Source organism: Dasypus novemcinctus, chromosome 4 (genome assembly GCF_030445035.2).
Source record: "Dasypus novemcinctus isolate mDasNov1 chromosome 4, mDasNov1.1.hap2, whole genome shotgun sequence".
NCBI lineage: Eukaryota > Metazoa > Chordata > Mammalia > Cingulata > Dasypodidae > Dasypus > Dasypus novemcinctus.
Window position 1 is genome coordinate 61,373,520 of NC_080676.1, and position 17,533 is coordinate 61,391,052.

Here is a 17,533-nt window from a genome sequence, read left to right on the forward strand (position 1 = left end):
AAATCATATTGTCTATAAGTGGTGATACTTTTTTTACCATTTCTTTTCTAGTTTTCATAGCTTTTTGTTTGTTTTCTGATATATTTTAATGCATACATTGTGAATGAAGCACCTGGTTTTACCCAAACGAACCTAACTTTATAATAATTTCAGTCTGCTCAAAGTTAAAGAAAAATGCTTGTATCAGGCAGTGGAATGCAGTCAGCACATCAGCATGGATGGCTGGCTCCCTGAATGCTGAAAATACATGTTGTTTTCTCCACAGGCTATTCCCGTGACCATGCTGACCATCCACCAAAAGCTGGAACCCAAACTTGTCCAAAGGCAGGCAGAGTGGAGAGAAACCAGCTCAGGTCAGCCCAACGTCTCAGGTCACTACTTCTTATGGCTGGGTTTAAGCTCTTCAGCTGCATTATGAAAAAAACATAATTTTTCTTTTGGGGATTATAAAATTCATGTCCCTTTGACAGCCATAATTAGACACATAAGGAAATATGTTTCCATTGTGATGAAGCAGCAAGCTGATATTGGTTGATCTAACTGTTCCAAAGTTTTTGGTTTTGTTCTGGCGTCTTTGTCCCAAAAACTGAATCTATCATCAGATCCCACAGTTACCAGAGTGCCTTGGAAAAGATGAAATGCAATTCTGTTTACCACATCGATGTCCTGAGGAGCTCAAGTTTAGTTCTATCAGATTGATGACACTTAAAGGTAAAGTTGTCTTGGGCAAGATTTGGGGAATTGGTGTAGTGAATTACAACTCTCCCCCCAATACTTCCCAGGGCAAAACCAGATGGCTTTGTTCTGTTTGTCTTTAAAAATAATCACACATCGATGCTGACGTTTCAGTGGAGATTCTATCCTCCTGAATTCAAAGACTTATTCTCTAATTGGTAGACAATCAGGCCCCTTTCTGCATTCGTCACCACTGCCATAGGATAAATTACATAGTCACAGTAACATCTTTCGTGGAGTTGCAAAACCATCATAGGATTTGATGATTGTGTGTCCCAAAACTTTAAAGTCTTATTCCAGCTTCCAGTCATCACACAGCTGTAGTTTTGTGCTTTGATCTAATGAACGGTTTTGACAGGAGCATCATGCTTTGCAATCTATATTGATTGATTACTGTTGAGGACCCACATTTTGGCAGTTTCATCACATGATGCTGTAAATACTTTGCTTCCCTTGTCGCTCCAGCAGACATCCAGGACAGGACCTATGTGTATCTGTTGGGCTTTTGGAAAAGTCCGTCCACTTTCTTGAACTTCCCAATAGCAAACATCATTAGTCCATGATCTTGCAATTAAAAAGCTCCCAGGCAAGGTTGGTAGGCTGAAAGACAGACAACCAATGCTATCATCTGGAGATGTTTCTTCAATATCCTTCCTAGGATTGTGATTGTCTGTGGTTGAACTGCCAAACATGGTGGTCCCATCAGTTCCAAAGCCCGAAATTGTCCCAGACAGACTCATTTTGGTTCTGAGAGTCTAGCTGAGGTGAGAGCAGGTGGTGGAGGGCAGGAGGGACTGGGGACCCTATGCCCCTGCTTTGACGCGGATGCAGCCAGGGAAAGGGAACCAAGCTGAAGGCCTCTCACTTCCTGACTTTAAAGCATATTACTTAGATACAACGAACTACTTTTTATTTTCTCTTTCCCTGGGCTAGAATGATATTTTAAAAATAGCAGTGAAAATGGACATTCTTATCTTCTTCCTAACTTTAAGGGAAATGTCTGGTATTTGTCTTTTAAGTATTAAGCTGGCTCTTGGGCTGTGATAGATGCACTTTATCACATTAAGGAGGTAATTCATCTATTATTGCATGCTTTAAATCAAGAAATGCTATCAATACTATGGAGGGATCTTTAAGATATAGTAAGTGAAAAAAAGCAAGGTAGAGAAAAGTATGTATCACAGACTACTATTTATTTTAAAATGAGGGATGTGAATTATTAGATTGAGTCAAATGAAATTGCCTTTGACCACTTTTGGCTTACAAAAATGACAGTATCATATGGTTCAACCCTATATATATATATAAATATATAGGTTATATTAAAAATATTGATGGATAAACCATAAAATAATAATAATAAAGCTTCTCTATGGTAAGAGGGAAGGAACAGAGAAAGAAGCTACATTTCTCTGAATATATTTGGTTTTATAAATTTGATTTTGGAACTGTGCAACTGTTTTGCACAACCACAAAACAAAATAAAAAGTTGTAAATATATCTTAAAAATCAAAGCTAAAATGCAACAGATGTGTACCAAGTTCATGGCATAACCACACAGAGGAAATATTTCATGAGACTAAACAGTCATTTGATGTTTTATCCCTAGCAGGAGACAGCTAAGGACAAAAGGAACCACACACACACAAAACTTAAACTGCTTTCGGTAACCATGTTGTTGGTAGTAATGATAGTATTGTTATTGTAAGATTGTGTATATGAGATAATGAAAATAAGTAGTTATGTTGGTGTTGTTGAGAACTGGGAATTTTGGCATGGGAGAAAGGAGTACAGATGTAAAAGTGATGATATTAAGTAAAAACTGTAGTCCTCAATTTGAATTGGAGTGTAAATATGAACTCATGATGTATTTTCTCACAATAAAAGTGCATATTTCCTAGTCCACTGAAAAGACTACAAATAATACCCGACTGGTAGCAATGAGCATCCCAATGTCCAGAATGTGCTCTCTAAATTCTGCTACCCATGAAAAGAAAACAGGGCTCCTTGGAGAAATGACTGCTTACATGTCTGTGGAAGCAAATAAATAAAATAAGCCTAGAACCTCTGGTAGTACAGAGAGAAAACAAGTTATTTGAGACTACTAAGCTTGTATCAAAGGACTCGAGCCAAACTGAGGAGACCCCCATGACCAAAGATGGAGAGCCAATTTGAGTAATAAGGACACTCAACTGCAGTAGATTAAAATACAGTATAATGATACCACAAGCATGCAGCAACCAAATTCCAGGCCACAGAAACCCTTCCAAATTCATCAACAAATAAATTGATGCAAGATAGGAAGAGGGAGAGGGAGAAAAATTTATAGCTTATAAGGGATTTAAGAGATAATATTAATTCTTTGCCATGTCTGGACTTTATTTGGATCCTGATTTGAACAAACAAAATGTAAAAGTAAGTATCAATTACCTATTTTTTGGTAAAGAAGGAAAGTAAAATCACTTATTTACCCAACATAGGTCAATAAATGGAATAAAGGAGTGCATGTCTAAGAGGAGCCTACAGCTAAAACCAGATGCTAGGACTTCCTTCCCAGTAGCCAACAGTTCAAACTCTTGGCTCAGAGAGGGAGAATAGTAATATATTCATCACTAAAATTCCTCTCAACTCAAAGCATTTGCTTCTTAAAACCACCGTTCTGACCCTGGTGAGGCAGTCAGCATAGCACAGTGATGATGGGCCTAGGCTCTGGGGTCGGGGGCATGTGGATATGAGGCCACGAGGCCACGAGTTCACATCTTTCCCAGCTGTGTGTCTTTGGGCAAGGCACTAAACCTCTTTGGGCCTCATGTTCTTAACTGTAAAAAGGGGATAATAATCATCTCATAGGATTGTTGTGAGCACTAAATGAGGTACTGTAGATAAAGTGAACATTCTATAAATGTTAACTCTTATCATTATCGGGTAGTCCCAGAGTCAACTGAGGGGCAACTGAGGAAACAGACACCAGGCCTCTGCAGGAGCACAGAGTTCTGCCCATGGCCTTTTCATGTGTGGAGACTCCTCCTTTCCCTATCTATCACCAGGACCACAAGAGTAAGAGGTTAAATAGGCCCTTTAAATCATGGCCTTCCCAAGTCCATCTGCTGTAAAGCCCTTGACCCCCTTCAAGCCAGTTTGTGATGGCAGCCATTTGGTGTTGCAGCACATGACTAAGGGTGAAATTCCATGGCACCCATGGAAAAAGTTAGATGGAAAGTTCTCCCTTCAGCCAGCAAAAGAGATGGTCTCATCTGAGACAGGACTGAGGACTGAGTTGGGATTAGTGTGTTTCCAGAGGAAAGTGGTCCCTTCCAGATAAGCAATCTGATTTCCCTGTGACTGCACTGAGGTAGAGGAGGTCAAGAGAAACAAACTTGTTCCCCCTGCCCCTTGCTGATAACGGAGACCTCTTTATCTTTCTTATTTAGCCAAAAGCAGATAAATTGGTCTCTACACAGTTAAAACAAAGTCATCCATCAAGACTTGCATGAATCTATTTAGGAGCAATTGCACACTTACATATCAAAGTACATGCCTAGATGTTTGTAGCAGTTTGATATGGTTATGAATTCCAAAAATAGATATTGGATTATGTTTGGAAACTGTTCTGTACTTGGGCATGATTAAATTATGATTAGGGCTTTGATTGGTCCACACCAGTAGGGTGTTGAGTCCCTGCCTCTTGGTGGGTGGGGACTCACAGGTAAAAGACATGGCAAAGGAAAGATTTGGAGATTTTGATGTTGGAATTTTGATTTGGAGTTTGATGCTGGAGTTTTGTGTGTGTATGTGTTTTTTTAAGATTTTGCTTTTATTTATTTCTCCCTCTTCCCTCCATTGTATGCTCTCTGTGTCCATTCACTGTGTGTTCTTCTGTGCTGCTTGTATTCTCATTAGGCAGATCTGGGAACTGATCCTGGGACCTTCCGGAGTGGGAGAGAGGCAATCATTCTCTTGTGCCACCTCATCTCTCTGGTCTTCTGCGTCTCTTAATATTTCTCTGCTGTGTCTCTTTTTGTTGCATCATCTTGCTGGGCCACCTCTCCATGTGTGCCAGCACTCCTGCGCAGGCCAGCACTCTGCATGGGCCAGCTTGCCACACAGGCCAGCTTGCCTTCACCAGGAGGCCCTGGGTATTGAACCCTGGACCTCGTCTATGGTAGGGAACCCAATTGCTTGAGCCACATCCACTTCCCTGATGCTGGAGTCTTAAGCTGGAGCCCCAGTAGGTAAGCACACAGAGAAAAGAGAAGCAAGCCCTGGGAAGAGAGGACCTGAGCCAGGAGAAGAACTCAAAGGAATAGAGACAGCTCCTGACATGGCAGAAACCCCATGGAAAGAGACAGAGCTGTTTGCCTGATAGTCTACAGCTGACCTTATGAAAAAAAATAGAGGACCTGAGCCCAGAGAGAAATGAACCCCAGGAAGAAAGGAACCAGGAAGCCTGAGCCCTGGGAGCCATCTTGCTCCAACACGTGGAAATTGACTTTGGTGAGGGAAATAACTTATGCTTTATGACCTGGTATCTGTAAGCTTCTACAGCAAATAAATACCCTTTATAAAAGCCAACAAACTTCTGGTATTTTGCATCAGCACCCCTTTGGCTAACTAATACAATGTTGTTCTCTGAAATGGTAACAGTGATTATATCTGGGTGGTGGGGTTGGAATGATTCTAATTCTCTTCACAAGGTATGTAAATTATTTTTATACTCGCATCAAAAAGCCACTTCCATTTTTGAAAGGACAAATAAACTGTCTATCCCAAGATATACTATCCTCTTTGACCAAATCCTCAGCATTTCTCAGTACTCTGATCTGTGTCTCCACATTTATTCTTAGTAGTATCTAATCCCAGACATTAGCTTCTAACTAGAAATTGGCAATTGGGACTTCACAATTCTTGATAACTCCTGCCAGTAGTAAATAAGACTAGGCAGTAAGAAACCAGGTTATCTCCATAGTAACTTTTGTTTAACCTGTATCATGCCTGTTAGCCGTACCCTATTTCCTTCCAAATCCCTCCCCTTCCCCAGAATCTCATCCCTGCCAATGCTTGGCTTCCCTAAGTCTGGTCCCTGGCCTGGATTTCCATTCCATCTGTTTATTTTTGCTCTTCTTTTGTTCATGATGACCCATCTCAAAAGTAAAATAACTTCTACTTGAAGTTACAAGGACATGTGGGGAAGTGGAGGTGGCTCAAGTGATTAGGTGCCTCCTTCCCACAGCGGAGGTCCTGGGTTCCGTTCCCAGTGCCTCCTAAAGAAACAAGGAAGGGAAGCAGATATGGCTCAAGTGATAGAGCTTCCACCTACCATATGGGAGGACCTAGGTTTGATCCCTGGGGACTCCTGGTGAAAAAGAAGAAGAGAAAGCGTGCCTGTGCAGGAAGCCAGTGCCCACATGAGTGCCTGTGTGGCAAGCCAGTGCCCATGTGAGTCCCATGTGGTGAGCCAGTGCCTGTGCAAATGACTAACACAGCAAGCTGATGACGCATCAAAAGAGAGACAAGGGGAGAGCCAAGCAGCAGCAGCAGAAACCAGGAACTGAGGTGGTACAATTGATGGGAACCTCTCTCCATATCAGGGGTCTCCACGATTGTATCCCAGTGAATCCTAAAGGAAAGAAAATGAGAAGAGAAGACAACACAGACAGCAAAAATAAAATAAGATAAAATAAAACACAGCAGGCGGGGGGCGGGGAGATAAATAAATAAATCTTAAAAAAAAAGAAAAGAAAGAAGGAAGATGAACAGACACAGCAAGTACAAACAATAGGTGGGTGAGGAGAAATAAATAAAATCTTAAAAAAAAGCATGTGTGACCTTTTGGGTGAATAACTGGGAACAGGGATTCCCAGATCAGGCAACATTTTCACATGATTTTAGTTCTTAGGTTATAAGGATTCTTAGGTTAACAAATAATGAGTGCTTCTTCATAACAACAAGTAACCTGGATACGGGCTCATCAATTTGCTAAAAATTGATCTGTTCTAATGTGGCTGAAGCCCAGAGAGGTAGATAGCTGTCCTGGTTGCAAAGTGCTTTACAAAATATAGAAGCTGCTGTGCTCCTGGAGGTGGCAGGGCCTGTGAGCAAGCCACCAGGACAGAACAAGGGTTAGACTGCACTGCCTAACTCCTCTCCATAAAAACAGTGAGAAGCACCAGGAGCCTTTGCCATATGCCAGGGGATTTCTCCATGAAAAAGCAAAAGCTTGGCTGCCCACCAAGACACAAAGTTCCCAAATAGAGCTTGAGTCCTGGAGGGAAAGGAGATCCAGCTAAAAATAGCTGTGACGTCCTAACGTTGATTTTCTCCCTTCCTTTTTTTTTCCTTCAGTGAGTTCACCTAAAATAGCCTAGTAATAGATTTTTACCCTTTAAGTGGAAAAAGGAAAATAGTTGGAGAGGTCAAGAACTGAAATTAAGCTTCTAAGAAATCTGAAGTTTCTGCCGAAACAGGTGAGGTATCTCTCTGGGGTGATGGCCAGGCCTACGCCAATGTGATGTCTACCACTCGAAAAGCAGGGACAAGGCCTGGGTTTTTCAGGGAGCAGCCTGGGCTCCCTGGCCTTGTGGCTATGTGGGCAGGTAGCCAGAGGCTGGACAGGCCTGCAGGGCATTGGAGGGTGGACTGCTCCAGGTTGGGAGAAGGTGACAGACTTTGAGATCCAGCCTGAGCCTGTGGTTCAGGAAACCTAAGGTGGCTTTGAAATGTTTGGGAAGGAGCTCAGTGCCTCCTCTCCAGCCAGAAACCTCAGCAGGTCAGAGGCAGGACACCCACTGTCTCTAGGAGAAAGAGCCCTACTCTAGGGCAGTGGGGCTTACCTGGACCCAGGGTCTGATGATGGAGAAACCATGCAGTGTCGAGGTCTTGGAGGGTTTTCAATTTCTCCTTCTCCTGGACTGGGTCTCTTGCTTCTCCTTGCCTCCTTGTCTCAGCCTTCCCTCAGTACTGGCCTCCATAGAGCAGCCTGACTTGGACCCTTGCTGGAGGCCTTATTGAGACAGGGCACTCCTTTGAAAGACATACCCTGAGCCAGGGCTCAGAGCACAAGGAAAAAGAGGCAGTGCTATCATCTGGAGTCAAAATGATCACAAGAACAACTTGAGACTGGATAATTACAATCCCTCAAAGACAATGCTTTGTACTTTGTAAAGTGTGGGTGTCTTCAATATCTATTTGATCTCTGTAACCACTGGAGAGGGTTCATTCATTCTTTCTTCCATTGAACATATATTGCTCTATTTATTTCACAGCTGATAAACTGAGGCTCAAAGAAGCTGGATGACCTGCTCAAAGCTATGCAGTTACCAGGTTTTAGAAAGAAAGGCCAAACCCAGGACCCTCTCTCCCGTTGTGTGAGTCTTTGTGTCACCCTTGCAGCTGTTTTAATGGAGGCCCAAGTTGTAGAAGAGTCTCCCTGGGAATAATTCAATACAGACAATGAGAAATGATGTGGCTGAGCGTGGAATGTGTGAGTCTGTGTTCCTACTGCCTGCCTTCAAATACTTCTCCTTACCAGTGTGACCTTGGGCAAGACCTTAACCTCTTGGAGGGGTTAATCACAGAACACAGCTCACATAGTTGCCAGGATTACATCAGGTAATATATGTTAAGCCTGTAGCACAGTGGCTGGTATTTCATTGCGATTATTTTCCTAATATTTATGGTCCAGAGCCTAGTATCAGCCTGGCAGGCTCAGAATCGTGCTTTGCCAAAATACTGAGAATGAATTTGTCTCCTCGATTGATGTTTAAAGTCAGAATACAGATGTTCACTTTGCAAGCACTATGTGACTGTCCCTGCAGATTGGAAGCTGAGTTCTGCACAATGTGGGCTTCTCTCCCTCGGGCGGGCTGGTAGATCAAAGGACGATATAAGCGTGGAGGCTGAGCAGGTAGGCTCCTCGTCAGAATCCAAAGGTTAATGACACCAGGCTGAGGAGCTCTGATACAGCCGTCTCACAAGATGGGTAACTACCATCTTTCACTTCCTTCGCCACACACGCGTTCATTCAGGGAGTATTTTTTTGAGCTCCTACTACATGCTAGGCACTGCTCTGGGGGTCCAGCAGGAAATAAAACAAGCTCCTGCTCTCCTGGACCTTACCTTTTAGGATCAAACAGTCAAGCCCCTGATGGTGTTGAGAAGGGGCAGGACTGGCCTGTGCTCCTCTCGCTTTCCTCACCTATGCCCGGCAGCCTTTCTTCTGGTGACAAAAGATTTTTTTCCTTTGGCTATGTCAATGCAGCAGTTCCCGAAGGATGAAACACAGACATCAAGCATCATCTTCTTTCCCTGTCGCTGGCAGCACTGCCTGGCTCACGAAGACAACCCCTACAACCAGTGTTGTGGGAGTGCACAACCGGTGACTGCTGTCAGTGACCCCACCCATTTACCCTGCTGTGACCCCCTCTCAGCTCTGCATCCCCCTGCCTTCGCCTCCCTTTCCTTAACCATCCACTTCTATCCCATCCTGGGCTCAATGTCCCCAACACTCCATCTTGTTCCTTCCTTGCCCTAAACCCCACACCTGCCTTAAGTCTCAGGCCCCGTCCTGTGCCTCCCCTGGCCTTGGCTGTCCTGCAGCAATCCCCCTCTTCTCCCGGTCCTCAGAGCAGCCCTTGCTCCCTCTGTGAGCCCCAGACACCGCCCCCCCCGCCCCACCTGTCTTCCTCCATCACTTCCCACCAAGCGTTCACTCCCCTGCCAGGCTCCCTTCTTTCCCTCTAGGCCTACCTATCTCCCCTGGCCTGGCCTGTCTCCTTAAGGACCACCAGCTCTGTGCCCTCCCTACTTTTGGTCTTTATGATCCTGTGCTCTCACTCTGGGGATATCGCTTTCTTTCTGGATTTAGGACCCTTCCTAACTATCACACATGTAATTTTCCTCCTTACATAGCACTTTCCTTTTGCAATATTTTAATTTTTTTTCAAAAAGGGGATTCAATTTAAAGGGAGATATTAAGTAAATAGTGGCACGCAGGGAATAGGCAGATATTTTAGGAACTTAGATGGTAGGACGGGGATTAGGGTCAGTCTTTGGTTGGCAAAGGCCACTAGGCCACTAATAAGCCAAGTGCTTGTAATGTACAAATCTGCTGCTCCTATAACTCCACCTCCTTCTCCTCTTTTGGCATATATCCTGCAGGCTGCCATTTATAATTTTTTGCTCTTTAAAACTGCCCTTGGTATTCAATGGGACTTAATTCAGTTCACTCCCCTGAGTATGTTGGGGATGGGGCAGTGTATCCTGCTAGCTTATGGAGGAGATGAATTTGCGGATCAACCACTATGGAACATTTTCATAAAAGAAAGTCTCAAAGGAAACCATATTACACTAGCTCCCGTAAAAAACACCCCAAATTCAGTGATATAACTCAGTAGAATTTTCTCTCTCTCTCACATAACAGTTCAATATGAGTGTGTGTGTAGTGGGGAGAGAGGCAGAGCTCTGTTCTCCAGAGCTGGTCAGTGACCCATGCTGCCAGCATCTCTGCCACCTTCAGCTTGTGGCACCTCTTGCTCCTGGCAGGAGGCAGCAGATGTGGAAGAAGCGTACATGGGAGGTTTCAAATGTCCAGGCCTGGAAGAGATCCTCATCCCCTCTGCTAACATTCTAATATTCATTAGCTAGAACCTTGTCACATGGCCACACCAACCTGCAAGGGAGGTTGGGAAATGTTATTTAGTTGTGTGCACTGGTAAAAGAGCAAACAGGTTTGGAGAATCACTATTTGACCACTTTCCACAGACTCTTAGTTCAAAGTTTGGTGAGAGATCTGGGGAGAGTTCTTGGAGGAAGAAGTATGGCTGGTTCAGAACAGCACCTTTGCAGTGGGCTATGACTGGGATTCACTACCTGTATAACTGTGAGTAAATTACTTTCCCTTTGTGAGCCTTGTTTGCCTCACCTGAAGAATATCAATAAAAATACTATCGTAAAGGATAATAGGATTGTTGTGAGAATTAAGAGAAGTAATGCAGCTAAAGTGAGTCACAAAGGCCCTCTGCTATTGACAGCAGGCTCTCAATAAATGTTAGTTAAATGTGCATGCAAGTTAGGTGGACAAAGAAGGGAGAAAAGTGAATTCTAGATAGAGGAAACAGCAAGGAGGACTAAAACAAGTCTGCCCACTCAGAGAGGCAGTTGGGGATGTTGGGGATGGCTAGAATGAGGAGTGGCAGTGGGAGCTGCAGAGGGAGAGGAGGCCAAAATGGTGGGGCCTGGCCACGATGTGGGAAGGTGTAAGGGAGTCTGGAGTTGAGCTGGAAGCCTCTTCTAAGATATGCTTCTGGGGAGATTCCTATGGCTGTTGCCCATGTTTCCTGGCTCTGGAGGAATGACTGTATGCTGCATAGGGAGGCTTCTGGCCTGGGCAACAGTTTCCTCGCCCAAGCTGTGTGGAAGCAATGGCTCCACTGGATTTCCCAGGTCCAAGGAGCCAAGAGGGCCTGGGCAAGGGGCTTGTCAGCAGTAACTCCTGTGGCCGGAAGGCCTGGGAGACCTCACAGAATTCCTCGCTCTGCTTAAGAATTCAGAGACTTTTGCTGTATGCCCCAGGAATAGGGGTGGGTGGTGAGGGGAAAGTCCCAATAAAAACTGAGAGTGAATTTCTGCAATCCAGCAAAGAAAGTCTCCAATTCAGATTTAATTTAATTTAGAAGAAAAGAAACTGACTTTCCTTTCTTTTTTCAAGCTTGTGAACCAAGCTTCATGTGCTACGTATGCATATAAAAACAATAGACTCAGGAAAAGACAGAAGAAGTTGCCTTGCCAATTTGCATACAGGGCAACACTTATTGCAGAGATGTTAGGCAAAACATCAAAAACATTTTTAAAGTTTTTGATACCCCAATTTATTTTTACCTTAATTTTTCTAAATTAATATGTATTCTATATCTAACCTTTAAACTCATCACTATATTCCATTTTACTATTAATGGAACCTGGCAATATATTGGGCTTCATTTTTCAAGAAGTTTTGGATCACAGAGAGGTTCAACAATGGCAGGGGAGGAATACTGGTGTGGGATGTTACTGACAGGGGACACATAGTTGGCAGGGAGCTCTCCAGGGCATATATCCAGGGTACATAAAAATGTTTGGATATTTTCATAGTGGTTACAATTAAAAACAACAACTGAGGGAGTGCTGAGTTCCTAGCCAGGGGAGCTCTATCACCGTCCCTAAAGGAATAGCAACAATCCCCCAAGTGCAATGGCAAAGACCAAAAAAGAAGGAAGGTCCAACAACGAGCCCTTGATACTAATGACTATGCTTGTGAGCCTGTGCACCTGGAGTGCACAGAATAAGAACAAGGCCTGGAGCTGCAGGGAGCCTAAGAGTTACCTCCTGAGAGCCTCTGTGTTGCTCAAATGTGGCCAGTCTCAAAGCCAAACTCAGCATGTAAATGCGTTGACTTCCCCCCAGCGTGGGACATGACTCCCAGGGACGAGCCTACATATATAATACCAGGAGTTAAAAATGCTTTTTGACTTGAATAAAAGGGGGAAATGGAAAGGACAAATGAGTTTATATGGCTATGAGTCTCCAAAAAGAGCCAGGAGGTTATCAGAGGGGTTGCCCTTATGCACACCTCAGCAGAGTCCCAGAGACAGATAAAGTAGATACAACTCCAGGTATGGGTTCTTCTGAGGGCTACAGAGACCCTCAGGTTCTATGGTTCATGGCAAATGGAGTTCAGTGCCATGTCAGTTGGCCCTACTTTGGAATTTGTGTTTCTGTGTGATGGAGCTGGACTCAGATGTGATCTTTGTCCACAAGTCTCTCCTGTTACTTTTACCAGATCTGTAGTTGGTGCTGGGGTTTAGTGTATACTCAGGGGACCTGAATCTCTGGACTGACCATGTGATAGCCAGGCCCTGAGCCTCAACAGACTTGCAAGTCCTACACTCTAGTTTATTGGACTTACCCCACTCAGCTAACAGGGAGGTGAAGAAGGTCAACCACCACACCAGGGAGCCAAGAGTGCCTACAACTGAAAGCAGGAGAATTGCATCCAGCATCCATGTGGAATCTAAGCCCCCTCTTGATATAGATGTGGAGTGGACACAACCATTCTAAGGTCCACAGGATGGAGGAACAGAGTATGGATTAGAGTGGACTTACTGATATTCTATTCATGAACTATTGTGATTACTAATCGAAGAAAATGTGGCATTGGTGTGGAGAAAGTGGCCATGGTGGCTGCTGGGGGTAGGGAGTGGGAGGAAGAGATGTGATGTGGGGTTATTTTCAGGGGTTGGAGTTGTCCTGGGTGGTGCTGCCGGGACAGTTACTGGACATTGTATGTTCTCCCATGGTCCACTGGGTGGACTGTGGGAGAGTGTGGGCTACGGTGTGGACCATTGACCATGAGGTGCAGCGGTGCTCAGAGATGTATTCACCAAGTGCAATGAATGTCTCATGATGATGGAAGAGGTTGTTGTTATAGGGGGAGGAGTGGGGTGAGGGAGGTGGGGGGTATATGGGGACCTCATATTTTTTTAATGTAACATTAAAAAAATAAATAAAAAAAAAATAGACTCCATTTATTGTTAATTTACTCTCCACCAGGTAGAGGACAACTGATTTAGACACTATCTCACTCAATCCTTGAAGCCACCTGTGAGGGAGAGTCTATCATTAACCCTATTTTACAGATGAGAACACTGAGGCCTAGAGAGGTTAGATGTCGCCTCTAAATGGTATAAAGTAAGATTTGAACTCAGGTCTGTCTGTTTTCAAAAATCCATGCTGTTAACCACTATTTATTTTTTATTTTACCATTAATTGAGTGTCTACTAGGTACCAAAATATAGCATAAAACTGAAGCAGTTAAGACCAGGGGCTTTGGACACCAAGCAAAATACCCTCCCTCAGTCCCAGCCCCTGGAGATGCCCTTGGCTACACCCTGTTCACTGTGTCCTTGACCTTGTCTACTCTTGGGCTATGCTGGAAGGACCTGGGACCCTCCTTCCCCTGCTCCACATCTCTCTGGGCTAATGCAGTATAATAAGTAAGCAGATCACCAGATTTTATTCATCTTTGAATTCCAAGCATCTTTCTAGCACAATCCCAGCAGTATGTTACATAGTGCTAGCAGGTGTTCAAAAAATGTTAGATGGATAGATGGCAGATGCCCTGTCTCCTGGGTTCACCATGCTTTAGGGGAGGGAATGTCTCAGGGAGAAGACTCCGAGCTTGGGGAATGGCACTTATCATGACAGCCGGGTGAAATTGCTAATTTAGAGCACACTGGTGTGACATTACATTTCTTTTGAAATGTAGTTCAAAATCTACTTCCTCCAGGAGGAATGCCAAGTAGCATCCCAGAACAGGACAAGTTGTACCTTCACAGGAGACCGGGAAGCTAGAGGGTGGAAATGCCATCATTAATCCACCAAGCAGCAGGGGGTGGGGGCCCTTGCCTCGAAACAGACTTGATGGAAAAATAAACAGAGCTTGAGTTGGGCGCCTTCCCTGTGGCCCCACAGGACTACAGAGGGCTAAGAAAGCAGTAGAAATGGTTCTATTCGTTTACAAGCCTCAGGTTATATTTAACTCGTTAATCCCTGGGGAGCCTTGCAGGGCTCACGGTTTGAGGTGAAAACTGGGAAAAGCTTCATAATTATTTTCTAGAATGGGCATTCCCAGTCACCATTCACATCCTGCCTCTGAGGTCTAAGGAGGGTACTGAAAGAAGAAAAGGAAGCTGAGAAGTAGAGGGAGAGAGTGAAACCCATGTGCCAGAGGCCAAATTAGGTCAGAAAGAGCAATCTTGGAATGCAAGTCAGAAAATGTGAATAACTGGGTTGGAGAGGTGAGCGCTCACATGGGCACCTCCTTACCTTGACAAGCAGGTGACTGCACCTGCTACCCACACTTTTTAAAAAATTATCATATACACTTTTTAATTTTTTAAAAAGATACTCAGTTTACATAAATGTTACATAAATTAAAAGGGGATTCCCATATGCCCTGCTCCCTAACCCACCCACATTTGCCACATTAACAACAGCCTTCATTAGTGTGGTACATGTGTTACAATTGATGAACACATTTTGGAGCATTGCCCCTGAGTATGGATTATAATTTACATTGAAGTTTACACTCTCTCCCTCACAATTTTGTAAGTTATGATAAGGTATATAATGACCTGTATCTGTCATTGCAATGTCATTCAGGACAATTCCCAAGTTGTGAAAATGCCCCCATTGTATACCTATTTTTCCCTCTACCTTCCCTCAGAACCTCCGGTGGTCACTGCCTACACATCAATGATAAAAGTTCTTCCACTGCTAGAATCACACTAAGTCTATAGTAGAATAATAGTAAGTCTCCTCCAGTCCATCGTTCATTGAGAACCAGAGACTGATAAGGAGCTGGGAGCCCTCTGAACTTTCTTCCTTTCCCCACAGTGGCCATCTTAAGTCTTGTTATCACCCCCTCGTATTAGCAATAAAGGAAAAAGAGGGAGGAGAAGAAGCTCAGATTAAGGCAGCTTTCTCCTCCTCATCTCTCATTTAAAGGGGAATCTATAAGGGGCAAGACATGAATGCTATTGACTGAAAAGAAATCATCTGTGCATTTTGTGAATAATTGATGGATTCAATTATCCCCACACTGTTTCTGATGACCACAGATAATTAAAAGTTGGCTCTTTTTAAAAAATTACCTCTGCAACTCTGGAAGTAAGGGAAAATTGTCTTCTGGCTCTCCCAACCCCTCAAGAGTAGGCTTTATTGTAAGACACTTTGCAAAATTGCCATAGTTCCAATGATTTCTAAGCAAATAGGTGAGTCATGGTCGTAAGGCAATGTGTGTTTATCTTAATTTATGTTACCGAGAAGTTGTGTGTACATTGGATTTTTGTATTTTTGTAAATCAAATGATATTTTAAATGTCTGGGGCAACTCAATAGTTATAGAAATCCTCAAGTGAATCCTAGAGAGAAAGCGCCTCTTACCTGATTTGTTCAGCAGGATTGGAGGCAGTCAGCTATAGCTCCTCTTGAAACAGTGTGATTTCTTGAGCCCACCTCACCTGACTTCCCTCCCAGATGGCTGGTCATGCCTTCTCCACTGCTGCTGTCTTCCCTGCCTTCAGCAGACCTCCACGTGTCCACCTTTGGGCCTCTCGTCTCCATTTCCCTCTTCCTACATCATCTGGAAGATGCTCCATCCTTGCACTCAGATGACTCCCACATTTCTATCTCTAGCTGGATCTCTCCCTGAGTTCTAGATGTGCAGACACTCCCGCCTGCTTGCCATCTTCACCTGCACTTCTGACAGACCTGGCAAACTGAAATGTTGCTTTTTTTCCTTCCCGAATGGCCCCCATTTCAGAAAAAAAAAAACCAGGATCACCCTTGATATTTCTTTTCCTCAGACAATATTTGTACTTTCTTTGTAAATCTTGTTGGTTCTAATCCAATATATAACCAGAATCTGGGAACTTCTCAGGATCTCTCTGGCTCTGATTGTACACTACCATTGTCTCTCATTGGACAATCTCAACAGCCTCCTTTCCCACTCCCTGCTTCCATGCTTGCCTCCCAAGCCCATCATCCACAGAACAGAGTGGTCCTTCTAAAGTATAATCGGGTCATATGAGTCTCCTGCTTAAAACCCAAACGTAGAATAAAGTCCGAGCTGCTCATCTAGGCCTTTAAGACTCTCAATCAAGGTTTGACAAACTGAGGTCCTTGGGACAAATCTGGCCTGCCCTTGTTTTTGTAAATGGAATTTTATTGGGAGATACTCCTACCCCTTCATATGTGTATTGTTTATGGCTGATTTTGTGCTACAGGGCAGAAATGAGTAGCTATGACACAGACTGAATGGACCACAAAGCTTAAAATTTACTATTTGGCCCTTTACAGAGAATGTCTGCCAAACCCTGCTCTAAGTGATCTGGCTCCTGCCTTCCTCTCCAATCTTGCCTCCCTTTATTCCCTTCAATCACAATGTTCTAGTCACACCACCTGCTTTTACTTCCTTGCCCAGGTGAAGCTCAATTCTCTGTAGCATTTTTGCACTTACAGTTCTTTCATGGTTTGTACTCCTCCCAGGTCATCACATGGCTTCTTCCTCATCAGGTATGTCTCAGCACAAATGTCACCTCCTCAAAGGTTTCATTCTAGCTAAAATATCCCCACACCAGTTAATAGTATTTTAACTACTAACATAGCACTTTAATAGTAATTACAATGCTCTCAGATAGGGGCTGCTAGCTCCTTTTATAGGTGAGGAAACTAGGGTCCAGAGTTGTTCAGTAATTTGCCCTCGGTCACGAAGCTAGTAAAGTACAGAACCATAGTTTTAACCCATGGCTGCGTGACTCCAAACCTTGTTGCTCCTCTTACACCTAGCTGTGGGTGGGTCTCTCCCTAATTCTTTTCCTCCACGTGGTAGTTTGAATTATGTACCCCAATTTAAGTAGGTTCTTAATATGTGGTCCTGTGGGTGTGAAACTAATGTAAACAGGATCTGTTGAGGATGTGATTTTAGTTAAGGCGTAGCCCAACTGAATGAAGGTGCCCTTTTCCAACTTACTGGAGTACTTTATAAACAGAAGAAATTCAGACACAGTCATAGAAAACCACAGGGAGGAGCTGGAAGCCAGAAGTCAATGGAACCAGGACATCACCATGCAACACTAGGGATACAAGCCAAGGATGGCCAGCAGCCAGCACCAAAGCATTTCAGACTCTGGGAAGAGAGTGCCACCTTACTGCTGCCTCAATTTTGGACTTCTCCTAGCCTCAAAAGCACAGGCAAATAAATT

The 17,533-nt window shown here is 43.9% G+C and overlaps 1 pseudogene; it reads right to left on the minus strand.

Moving 5' to 3' along the window:
• Positions 1-375: 375 nt before the first annotated feature.
• Positions 376-1,475, minus strand: LOC101415681 (mRNA export factor-like; annotated as a pseudogene).
• Positions 1,476-17,533: the final 16,058 nt, after the last annotated feature.